General features: G+C 39.2%; 1 protein-coding gene and 1 pseudogene across 2 annotated transcripts in view; one reads left to right on the forward strand and one right to left on the reverse strand.

Annotated features, from left to right (window-relative positions):
* Positions 1-8,836: 8,836 nt before the first annotated feature.
* Positions 8,837-11,381, reverse strand: LOC138385991 (uncharacterized; annotated as a pseudogene).
* Positions 11,382-12,027: 646 nt separating this feature from the next.
* The window catches only part of ZNF462 (zinc finger protein 462), a 138,261-nt gene continuing 137,472 nt past the window's right edge, over positions 12,028-12,816 (forward strand). For both annotated transcript variants that reach the window (XM_069474524.1, XM_069474525.1), the window contains exon 1: positions 12,028-12,217. The gene's annotated coding sequence lies outside the window, so the exon portion shown is untranslated. The remainder of the gene's footprint in view (positions 12,218-12,816) is intronic.

Genomic DNA, 12,816 nt, shown 5'->3' on the forward strand with positions numbered 1-12,816 from the left:
CTTTATTATAAGTATGCAGTATATAATACACATACAAAATACATGTTAGTTGTCTGTTGATGATATCGGTGAGGCTTTTGATCAACAGTAGGCTATTAGTACTTAAGTTTTGGGGGAGTCAAAAGTTGTACACAAATTTTTGACTGCAGGAGGTAGGGGGTCAGCACTCTTAACTCCTGCATTGTTCAAGGGTCAACTGTATCTTAAGAAAAAAGCTGATGTAAATTTTTAAATGTAAAGTTTAAATGCACTTGTAACCCACTCATGTATATGTGATTTGTGTATATGTGTGATTATGTGAAATGATAGAGCCACCATTTGGAAGCATGAGCTAAACTTATGTATATGCTGAAGGAATTCAGATTGAGAAATTAATTGATATATGTATACCAAAATTTTGCCCAAATATTTAATAAAATCTAAATAATATTCAATATTGTGATATTTTGAAATTTAAAGGGATAAATCTGATAAATAAATCAATAAGAACCAAGAATAAAACTGATGCATGCTTGCTAAAATAGACAAAAACAGATACATGGAAACAAATGGCTAATCTAAAAACTTATCTTTCAATATATAAAATTTTAGTTCATAAGAAAGTGGCATTTCAATTAAGTGGGTAAAAGAAGGAGTTTTAAAATAATGCTGGGACAATTAATGATTTGAAAAACAATTATTTTTTTATCCTTACCTCCTATCTCATATTGAAAGAAATTCTGCATAGATTGTAGAGTTAAATAGGAAAATAAAAAACTTGGAATTAATTTAAAAAGCCAAGTTGACAAATAGTTGTTCTATTCAGGCTTTTAGAGCTTTTTCTAATATTACACCCTTGGTAAAAAGCATAAAAAAGGACTGGTAAACTTAAACACAGAAAAATTTACTTCATATATTAAAAAAACATTATTAAGTTAAAAGCAAATAAAAAAACTAAGAAAAATATTTTATTACATATTATAAGGGGTTAAAATGCTTAATCTATAAAGTGACATCATGCATCATACCAATAAAAATAAGCAAAGGATGTAAACTTTCAAATCACAAAGGGGGAGATACAGAGAAAAGAGTTAATAATAGTTCTCTCTGTGTTTTGAGATGAGATATGATTTTTTCCTTTTTTTTTGAGACTTTTGTATTTGCTCAATTTTCTACTATATTATTTTTATAATCAGAAATATATATACACACACATACATATATGCAAAAATATTACTATACTATATTGGGCATTTTATATTTGATAATGAAGAAAGACAGTGCTATCTGGAATCAGAAGTTCTGAGTTCAGATCCCAGTACTAGTTGAATGATCTTGAACAAGTCACTGAATTAATCTGAGCCTTGGCTTCTCCAAATATAAAACAGGGGAAATAATCTTTACGTCACAAGATGCTGTAAAGAACAATTGAAAAAATATATGTGGAAATGCTTTGTGAGGACCACTTACAGATGTTAGAGATTCCTATTACCGATCCAGTGCATTTAGGGCTTTTCCCAGCCTCCGGACACAATCTGTGCATTGTCTCTTACAAGCATCATATCCCTGTGCCTGATGTTCCCCAGTAGTTCAGGTGACAGCTGAGGATATCTTGGATTTTGCCATCTCCTAAGTGAATGGGACAGAGTCTAGCTACAGGTTACAGTCAAGGGAAACTGTAATAAAGATCCCTACTGCTGTTCTTTTTCCCTGTCAAATGCTTGATCATTCGATTCTAGTGTCCACGGAGTTAATTTGATTACTAACTTGATGCTATAATCTCATGGCCATGACATTAAAAAAGCCCCAACTAATTTCAAATTCTGTGCTCCATCATAAGTCAAATGAGAACACTGGCTTTCCTTCTTTTTCAATAATGGAAGTAATTCCTTTGTGAGCCCTCCAGGATACAGAGTAAATGTAAAAGGACCAGAAGAATCAATTTTTCTTTCATATGATCCCTGATATGTAGAATAGTACTGTTTCTCCTTTTACACCTCTATGTGAAATAAAAGCAGAATTATAATTTTCCAGGTGAGAAAGCATATGTCCCCCCTTTTTTTTCTGATGCTAAGCTTATAAAATTACTTTAGATTGAAAGATGAAAAAAATGATGGAGGATAACTCTAGACATTCTTCAAAAGCAGAAGTTATTGATATATAGAGAACACAACTTGCTGTTCCACTAATCCTCTGGAGTTAGAAAAAAGATGAAATGACCTAAAAGTCATCAAGATAATTTAGAGAAAACATAAAAATCATTTATTGGTTGACTAAGCAGTTAATTATTATTGGTCATGTAAATAAAATACAGGAGCTGATTTCTGGGAAACCTCAGGAAGGAAGGAAGGAAGGAAGGAAAGAAGGGAGGGAGGGAAAGGACAGAGAGGGAAGGTGGGAGAAAGCAAGAGAAGGAATGAGAAAGGGAGGAGAGAAGATCACTAAGCTTTTGGTTCAATACCAGCTCAAGAACATCTCTTTTGCTAGGATAGGCAAATTGGACATGGAAATAGCCATGAAAAGGGATTGAGTAAGTCTGGGTCTCAGCTTCAATAACTTGGTATGTTACCGTGAGCAAATCACTTTTCCTTGACACTATTTTCTCACCTGGAATAGATTGGTGGTTTTCAAACTGTGCTCCAGCAGAACACTGCTGACTAGAAGCTAGACCAATGAACAGTTGGTATATACAATTCACAGAAAAATACAGTGAAATAAAATCTTCCTTCTCTGCTGTAGTTTATTTGTTTATATTTATTATAACAATTCCTGCATAATATGGATTTTTCTAAGCATATTGAAGAGTTTATTGCATTTGAGATATCAACAAACAAAATTTTCTTGATTTTAATTTTTTCTCTTTCACTTTAAAAAAAAGTTGGCCCTACTGCTACACGTCTAGTAGCTGAGTTCAAACAAAAGACAAAGTGAAACAATAAGCAGCAAATAAATAGTAATAGAAGAAGTTAGATGCAATTAATCATGCTTAGATTTTTAAATTTTTAAATTATGGTTGATCTTTTTATTTGTTTAAGTAGAATGGATTTTTTTAACATGGGTACATATTCTGGGTTTGATTTTCTGGACTAGGTACCTCTCTCTTGCTTCCAAATTTAGAGCTCTTGCTTCATCTATGCTGCCTCACAGTAAAGGTTTTAGGACATAGATCGTATCAGCTTACAGTTACAGACTCCATGTACTTTATATGCATTTTATTTAATCCTCATGGTCATCCTATAAGTATTTAATGTATTCCTTTTTTACAGATGCAGAAACTAACGCATGGAGACATTAAGGCATTGTCCAAGGTCATCACTAGTAAAAGCAGGAGCTGGAAACTAGTGAGTAGATATGCATTGCTAGATTTGGTTTTGTCTTTATTCTAAACATTAGGTTAATAAATGTTCATTTAAAACCTGTTATTTGGAATGAGCAAATTTTCAAGATAAACATCAGAAAGATATTAAAAAATAAACTTGTTCTGCATTCCAGATATTTTAAAAAAACAGAACCAATGAGTATGTTTTGGGAAACACTGTTCTTAGCAACTTGCTGAGAAATCAAACCACAACCTAGTACACAAGAGACAGTATGGGCGGATTCCATGTAATGGTGAAAGGGCAACTAACATGAAATCTACACGGGATCAGTCTTGAGCTGGTAGTTTGTGGTTGCAAAGTCAAGTCAACTTGGTACGTACTGGTACTGGATGCCTTGACCTCTCAGTCAAAGCTGTTTGGGAAATCAAATGGATATGCGCAAGGATTTCAAGTTGTGTGTTTTTTTAAAAATAATGATTAATAAAACCTCACAGTTAAAATTTCTTTTATAAATTAGAAAAGCATTTGATTTGGTCAGTCTTTATGACATGAGAGAAATTTTGTGCTGGCAAAATTTATTTGCAAGTTCTAAACTTTTTCTTTCTAATTGCAAAAGTGATATACTCATTGTAGAAAAGTTTAAAAGCCTGAAAAGCCAGAGTGAAAAAAATATATAATACATACATAATTACATTACGTAGAAAAAATGACATCACTTGGAAAAAACTATTAATGCTTTAATTATACTTTTCTAATGATTTTTTAATGCCTAGATACACACCTACACATTTGTAAATATGGGATAATACTATACACATTGTTTTGAAATCTGTTTTTCCCTTTTCAAAAAAGGATGTAAATATTTCAATATCGTTTAATATTTCCTATAGAATTTGATAGATACATAACTTTCTGTTACATAAATGACCATAATTTCTTTAACCAATCACTTGCTGTTAGGTATTGATGCCACAGTGAATCTCTAGATACACAAAATTTTGATGATGTCACGAATATTTCTTTATCAGTTTCTAAAAGCTAAAATTTTTCTGGACGTGTAAAAGACTTTTAACATGTCCAGAAAGATTGAAATTTTTCATAGTCTTACTAATAGAGAAGTATAGGGTCTATTTTTCCATATCCTCAACAACTGGAAATTATACATACTCTTAACAACTAAGAAATATATACATATGTATATCTATACATACATATTCTGTATACAGTCATCCTTTGGTACCCACGAGGGATCGGTTCCAGGGCCCCTGTGGATACTCAAGTACCTTATATAAAATGGTATAGTATTTGCATATAACCCTCACACATCCTCCCCTATACTTTAAATCATCTCTAGATTACTTATAATACCTAATACAACATAAATGCTATGGAAATTGTTATTATACTGTATTGTTTTTTATTTGTATTATTTTTATTGTTGTATTGTTATTTTTAGTTTTTTGCTGAATATTTTCCATCTGCATTTGGTTGAACTAGCAGATGCAAAAGCCGTGTATGTGGAGGACCAACAGTATGTTTCTGCCAACTTTTATGTGTAAAAGAGTACCGTAGCTTTCATTTGCAAAATTGATGATGTTGAACTTTCTTTATTTTTGCCATTAGTAATTTTCTTTTGCTGATATTTGGTAATGTTTTTGAAATTGTAAGTGGAATTATAGATTTCAAAAAGTAAGAGTAGGAATTAGGAGACCTGGATTTTAGTCCCTAGACCATTAGCATTGGAAGACCTTAGATGAAATCCTTCAATTTCTTTGGTCCTAAATTTCCTCTTCCATATAAAATATCCTCAAAATGCCCACTCAAACCTTCTTCCTATACTCCTCGTGAAAAGCAAATTAAAATATCTATGTGAAAAAGTTATTGTAACACTATTTCATTAGCGGTATTAATGTGTTCTTTGAAACACATTTATAATTACCATACATGTAAAAGTAGCTTTTATCATTTAATTTTAAAATGTTTTTAAATACTTAAAAAGATAATTGACAATTCAGTCCAAACAAAGCAGTTGACTCCATAGCATGCATGGGCGTGTATACACACACACACATACACACACACATGGCTTATTTATCATTATGTAATTATTTAATTTATATAGTTTATATGTAAGTTCTAAATTTTCTAAATTTTTTATAATGAGAAGCCAACATACTATTGACACGTTGGTGTATTATTGCTCAAGGTGATTTTTTGAGTATGTATTATGAAAAAAATAGTTGGTGATCATAATTTTGTATCTAGGCTTTTTACATAATATTAGGCCATTTTTCTATTTAATTACAAAATTCTCATAAACAATTTTAAGCTGCCTAATATGCCATAACAGGAATGTATTTTTATTTACCTAACTATTCTTTTCTCTTAATCACTAATTTTCAAGTATTTACTTTATCTCTATCCTTTCTTGCATACATTTTCTATATTTCTTATTATATCCTTAGGGTAGAGTCTAAGAGGAGGAATGAAGGGGTCAAAAGTGTGAGCATTTTACAACTTTAAATATATACTGTTAAATTGAGCCAAAGGCCTTGTGCTAATTTTTAATTCCCACTAAGAATATATAATGAGATGGCTTAATCTGGAGGTATACTGGCCACTAGATCACATAATTTTTCTCTTAATTTTTTAAATTATAAAACTGATTTATTTTTGTATTCACACACACACACACACAAAATTCTGATACTTTCCTCTCCACCTCTCTTACTCCTTACCACTAACAGTTTGGCATGTATACTAAACAGACTGTGTTTTTATCCAAAAATATTTCTTTTAATGATATATTTCTCTTGATGCACATTGAAAAAAAAATATATAAATAGCCCATCAGACCTGTGATTCATGAATATTATTGCTTATGATGAAGCTAAACTTTTTTAAAAGTTGATTTAAAAAAAATTCATATTATGTAAATAACAGTACAAGTAGTGTGGAAATATATGAAAAGATATCTTGAAGGTAGTATAAGAATGATAACTTTGGGGAAACTGCCATGGAAGTGTAGATTCCAAATCTGACTGTCCTTTACTAGCTCTGTGTTCCTGAACAAGTCTCTTCCTTTCTTTGGGTCTTAATTTGAGTATAAGTAGTAAGAATCTGGAAATACTGGTCTTTCTGCTGGAACGGATGCCTCAACAAATGGGCAATCTTTCACCTGAGTCTTCAGAATTTTTGTTAATCTAACCATAGTTGATCTAAGCTTGCTCTCTTTCCTTTTAAAAAAGATCTCTGAGTAAGAATTTTATGTGAAATTATGAGTTAAGGCAAGACATTGGCTTTAAAATGTTAAAATGAAAATTTTGTTTTTAACAAAATATTACTCCTTAAGAGCTCCATTGTAGGAATAGAAATGTTCAAATTAATTACAATCTTTTCATTGACCAAATTCCAGTATTGCTTTTGAGTAAGTCAAAAAATCTGAAGTTCTGTAACCAAGTAATGCGATTTTGAAGCCAGTGTTTCACGAAGTAGCTCGTGCATCATACATTTGACTCATCTTCTTTTATTCATCTTTGTGTCCCTAGTATTCAGCTGTGAGTATGGTATATTGTAGATGCTAAACAAATATTCAATGGTTAAATGATAATTACATATTTCATATTCCAATAACTAGTTTGATAGAACTGTAAATTTAACTTTTACCTAAGAGAGAAAGACTTTCTTTTGAATTTTAGAGTATCACTACTGAAACATCTTCGATATCCGAAGGTATATATACAAAGATTCATACAAAGTAAATTTAATATAAGTTATTGCAATATCTCTTCTTTTGAGAACTGTTCAGAATCATGAATCGTCCACCTTTTGGTTTCCCTTCTATTTTTCACTTTTTCCTAGGCATGAACACCAGTCCACTGGTTACATACGTTTAAATATGGATTTGTGAAAATACATGGATTTTTCTGCAAGAGATCAGAAAGAAGGTGTGCTAGTGACTTCACTTTCTTGATATTTGGAGGATCCATAATTACCCAATTTGAAGTTTTCAGAAAAACTTTTGTAGACTAATTTCCAACAAAAGTAAAGATCTCAAGAATTCAAAATAAATAACCCACTGGAAACCACAAACTCAATAAAAAAACTACACTGAATTGCATAGAAAAAGAGTTTTACATAGGCAGGGAAATACCACCAAGTTAAGAGGTGTGTAATAATATGATTAAATGTTTAAGGATGGAATAATTAAGACTTCTGAAAAAGTCATACTCTCTAGTCACCTACTCAGTTTTGCTAAAATCATCAGCTTGAACAGTTTTCCAGCTGGAATTTAGAAAGTGGGACTACCAACTGGATTTTTTTTTTTTTTTTTTGGTACAATATTCGGGAAGCAGGAAAACTTTTCCTTTTTTATGTGATAGAACGTAAATATTGAAACAATGACATTAGAACATCTATATACTCTTATTTCAGTTGAAATTCTATCTTTTTTATATAGCCTGTGGACTAACTCTTCAGTTTTTTTTTATTCCTTCCTGTAGGTTTGCTAGAAGCCCCCTTTTCCCCCATAAACACTTTCCTTTGAGAAATTTGGGTGCCTTCCTTTTTTAAGGCTTTAAAAACTAAAATGATTTATAGACGATCTCTATCCTGCTAGAGTTGGGCAAGTAATATCATATTTGCATGGGTCACTCTATTATAGGACTTCACTGTTTCTTGAACTTAAAGTGCAAGATTTATTATTCTATTAATGCTCATAAAGTCACTCTTTTGATGAACCATAATTTCTCTTTATGAGGAGTCTGTATGCCAGTCACCCATGATAAGGGAGAAGAAAGTTCAGACTTCCAACATATTCATATTCTCTGGAATATTAATAAATTCTTGAAATCTCATGACTCCAGGGGATAATGACATAGGGTAAAGTAACAAAAGGTAAATTTCAAGGAGTCAGTATGCCCCCATGAGACTTCCCTCACATTGTTGGCTGTGTATAAAACCTAAGCTTTCCCATTTTAATTAAAAAATTTAAACATTAACCCTCCTGATGGAGAAGATAACCCACCAACTAGGCTTCTATTATCTTTGCGGATAGTCTTAGGGAATGAAATAGCAGGAGGTGTGAACTTTCTCCTGTTTATCTTAATGGTTCGCTAATGGCAAAGCATAATTACAGCTACTTAAGTGTCAAGTTTATTAAGGTTTTCTAAAACCTTCAGCCACAGCGCTTTCCTTGACTGACCCGGCTTTTATGTATCCAATTGCTTTTCTATCATTTAAAAAACTGTCTCAAATAAAAGCAAACAAGCAAAAATCAAAAAGCCCACTCCTCTTATGTTTAATCTCTTCCAACTATCTTAGTTGCAAAGTTAAGGCACTTGTGACTTCTAAAAAGTCGAAAAGATTATGTGTATGGCATCATTAATTGAAATTTTAGCCTTCCCACGTTCAAAAAACAGGTCTATGCGGGAGTTTGGCAACAGCTCACAGCTTCAGGAAGTCAGTTTGCTTCTAAACCAGAAGACTGAGTGTGTCTTCTAAAGACCATCCCGTGGTGCCGTATTTCGGATGGAAATTTAGCCATTGTACCTTTGCCCCAACGCGCCCCCATCAGAAGCCCGAAAGCCACCATCTCCCCATCAGTCTCTGGATCTCCTCGCTGCCTTTGTCACTTCTAGACGTGGAGGCTTGGAGAGGAGGTTTGGTTTCCAAGGATTGGAGCGTTTGAAGGGCGGGGCCATCTCCAAGTCCATCTCCCCTTTTTGTCCTCTTCTCCTGGGACGGGAGGGTGGAGCCAGGTCCCCCCGCGGCCGGTTCAGGAGCTCTCTCTATCTCGGTCGCTCGAGGTGAGTCTGAAAGGGCAGCAGCCCGTTTAATTGTAGCGCAGGTTAATTTCTCGAGTTCACCGCAGTCGTTCCGCCAGCCGCTTCCCCGGTCTGTGCCAAGTGGGTTTATGAGGTCTGAGGCGTGTTGGGGCGCGCTCACGTTCGCGCAAAAGGCTCCTCCCCGGGGCTCATTCCCCGACTGCGGGAAGCCCTTTGGTGCCCCTGGAGCTTTGGAAGCCCCAGGTTTCCGCTGACCTCGTCGCTCCTTCCTCCCTCCCCACCGCCTGGTTCCCTACGCCCCTGCCCCCGGGCGAAGGACGGCCCCCATCTTAGCACTTCCGACCCAAGCCAACCCAGAAGGTACCTTCACGTCGATGAAGATTTTTATCGCAGCCTCCAAAACCCAGCAGTAATGGGAGCTTTCAACCTGAAATACGATTGTTATTTTCCTGGTGCACTGCTTGACAGAAAAAGTCAGCTTTTTATTAAAAGACAAAGAGGTAAATTATCAGCCGGGACACTGAAGGGACAGCGGAGACCTGGCGCGCTTCCTCCGGTTGCCACGAGGAATTTATGGGGGAGCGGCGGCCAGAGCTCAGACACCCCCGGGGTCCCCGTAGGGAGGAGCTCGGGGCACAAGGACTTCCCCAGATCCCTCCGGGCCCTTGGAAGGGGGAGTCTTCCCAATTCCGCACAAAGCCGGGTTCATTTCGGTCTGGAGCAGCCTCACCGTCCGCCTCTTTCCTTTTTTCTTTCTGTTTGGCTCCTGTTTCCCGTTCGCCTCTGTCTTTCTCTTCCTCGTTCTCCGCTCCCTACTTTTTCTCATCCCTCTCCTCGCCTTTCCTCTCCCTCCCCCTCCTTTCTTTGCCGCCGCACGCGTAGAGTGTCATTTATTTATTTATTTATCACCCCCGCCATCAACACCCTTTTAGGGCTCCCGAGCTTTTCAATGTGAGTGGGAGGAGAAAAGGGCAGGAAGTGTTGACTGGAAGGGGGGGTGAAATCGTGCCTGAGGGTGAGAGATTGCTGCCTAGGAATATACGGTCAGGAAAATCTTGGAAAATGAGGATTTAGATCTGTTTATGAAACCCCGCTAGCGGATGGGAACCAACTCCGCGCGCGTCTCTCCTCCTCCCCCTTTATTGTATGGATTTATGGGTCGATCTTCCCGGACTGTTGTTTGGGGGGAGGAAGGGGAAGGGTCGAGTATTAAAGAGGGCAATCTTGCCCGGGATCCTCAACACCGCGCCTTCACCGGATGCGCGCTCCTCAATGCAAAGGAATCCAGCAACATCCCCCAATTCAGTGGCGGACAAAAGAAACTTTAATTAAGGTCTCTGCCCCGCGCGCTGCGCGTTTCTGTCTGTCTCCCAAGGCTGTTGATGTCCAACTCAAGGATCCGAGAAATAGAAATGGTACAACAAGCCCATGCCCTTGAACTTCAATTGCTCCTGACTCGCTGCATTGATATTTTTGATACTTTAGACACCCCCCCCCGCCCCCATCAAATTAAAGCCTTAGGAGACTTTCGACCTGGTGGAGCCTACTTCTTTGCAAAAGAGATAGTTCAGAACGATTTGGGGAAAATTACACTAAATAAAAATTCAAGGTGTGAAAGCTTCATCTTGGCTCTCTTGTCTTCAAAACCACGACACCTTATCATTAGGAGCGCTGATTGTTACTTTCCGAGCCTTCAGATGATCAGCCAGAAAGTGCAAACAACGTGGGGCTGGAGGGTGTAAAGTTATTTAAGTAGGCTTTTTTTTTTTTTTTTTCTTTTGGTGCGCCGTCAAAACATTTCACAAGTTAGGAAAAGAAAGTGGTGGTTCCGAGGCTCGGAATGATGGGTTCTCTCCCTCCCCCATCCCCCCGTTCCATATCAGAAAAGAAATAAAACGCACAATGAGCCTTTATTTCAGGGGGAGAAGACTTCAAAATACGTGCCAGTACTGGACAATTTGAGCTTTTCACTGGAGATACTCACACCGCAAGCTGGAAAGGGATTAAAAAGCCCCACGTGGTTGATCTGGGTTTAGACTTGCAACCTCCAGTTCCCCATGTATGTTCTTTGCAAAGATTGGCCTCTAGATGGATGCATGTGAGGGACCCTCTGGGGCCCAGGCTCGGCGCCTCGGGCAGGGCTGATGGTGGGAGCGCTATGAGCTGCCGGGCAGGGTCCTCACGGGGGGCTTCCTCTGCCAGCCAGGGCTGCCGGGCGCCACCGGGACGCGAGCGCGCACGCCTCGGCCCGGCGGCCGCGCTCCTCGCACCGCCTTCTCCGCAAGTCTTTATTCATCTCATCTCCCTCTTCCCCTTCTCCTCCTCCTTTGCCTCCTTCTCCTCCTCTTCCTCCTCCTCCTCCTCCACCACCACCTCCTCCTCCGCCGCCGCCGCCACCTCCTCCTCTTGCATCTCACTGGCCTGGCTCTGTGTTGCTCTGAGTGACAAAGACAATGTCCCAGCCTTAACTTTGCAACCACCTTGCCTCCTTGTAGGGTTCGGCGGGGGGGAGGGGGGACAGCAGCCGCAGCCTCAGCATCTCCTCCAGCTTCTCCTTCTGCTGTTCTCCAGCTCTTGGATAATTCTTCCCTTTTTTTCCTCTAGCCCTTTCCTCCTTTCTTTCTTTCTTTTTTTTTTTTCTTACTCTCTCCTGCACGTTGTTGTTGTTATTAGAAAGGCTTCGCGCACCCCCTGGTGCTCCGGCGTTTTGTGTGGCAGGAGAAGATTGTCTTCCTTCTCTCTTTCTGTCTTGCTTTCTCTCTCCCTCTGGTTGCTCATTATTCAGAGAGAGACACAGAGGGAGGGAGAGAGAGAGAGAGAGCGCGAGGGAGAGGGAGGAGAGGAGAGAGAGGAGAGGAGAGAGAAGAGGAGAGAGAGTGAGAGGGAGAGGGAGGGAGAGAGAGGGAGAGAGACGGATATCTCAGGTCATCTGCAGCTGCAGCGAGTCTGAGGAGCTGAGGAAGGCAGGGAAGATGGCGATCCTCCATTGCTGAGACCCGGCAGAAGCACATGAGACTCCCAAACAACTTCCACAACAATAACCCGAGCAGGAAGAGGAGAAAGAGAAAGAGGATAAGGAGGCGGTGGGGCTGGAGAACCCGAAGCACCTCCCGGCGCCGGGACGCTTCTTCTGTAAGTTACTGCAATTAACAGCCACCTCGGGGTGGTCCGAGTGCTCCGGGGAGTAGAGCGCGGGGTGGTGGAGGCACAAACGCGCTCATTCATTCGGCCAAGGAGGGTTGGAGGAACCGGGAGGAGAGGAAGTCCCCTGCATGGACTGGCTGTTGGAAGAGGAGAAGAAGCAAGAGAGAAGAGGAGGAGGAGGGGGAGGAGGGAGAGCAGGAGGGGGAGGAGGAAGAGGAGGAGGAGAAGCGAGGGAGGAAGAGGAGGAGGAGGAAGAGGAGGAGAAGGTGGTGGTGGTGGCAGTGGAGGTGGCTGTGCTTTTCCTGCTGGCTGCTCCTTCTGCTGGGGGGAGCGGAGCGCTGTGGCTTAATTAATTTCGTGTAGTTCTGTGAAGAGAAGAGAAAATGAAAGATGAGTGAGAAGAGAGCTGGAGGCTTAGGACGGATGCTCCGAGTGTGGGGACAGGAGTAGGGACAGAGAGGGGGGCGGAGGGCGGGAGGCAGGAGACCTAAGCCGAGAGCCAGAGGGAGCGAGCGAGGGTCAGCGGAGGGAGCGCTCGGAGCGAGCGGCCCCGACCTGAGCGGGTGACCTCTTTCTTTCTCTGTCCC

The sequence above is a fragment of the Eulemur rufifrons genome, chromosome 7 (genome assembly GCF_041146395.1).
Source record: "Eulemur rufifrons isolate Redbay chromosome 7, OSU_ERuf_1, whole genome shotgun sequence".
In the NCBI taxonomy this organism is placed as follows: domain Eukaryota; kingdom Metazoa; phylum Chordata; class Mammalia; order Primates; family Lemuridae; genus Eulemur; species Eulemur rufifrons.